The sequence below is a fragment of the Penaeus monodon genome, chromosome 15 (genome assembly GCF_015228065.2).
Source record: "Penaeus monodon isolate SGIC_2016 chromosome 15, NSTDA_Pmon_1, whole genome shotgun sequence".
NCBI lineage: Eukaryota > Metazoa > Arthropoda > Malacostraca > Decapoda > Penaeidae > Penaeus > Penaeus monodon.
In genome coordinates this window covers 46,597,558-46,597,773 of record NC_051400.1, presented here as the reverse complement: position 1 = coordinate 46,597,773, position 216 = coordinate 46,597,558, and positions in this window count along the sequence as shown.

The window sequence follows — 216 nt, the reverse complement described above, 5'->3', positions numbered from 1 at the left end:
AATCATGATATCTCTTGCTGGCCATTTTTATGAAATATTCATATGGTCTGGTTTATTTCAATTACAAAGTATATACTTCCAAAGGGCTGCACTAGTGATATAGGGTCCATTGTAGTCATGAGAGTTCATGTCATTATATAAGTATTTACAAGATATTAAAGACAGTACAACTTAAAATAAATAAATGTTCATTAGTGTTATTATATTCTATTATTA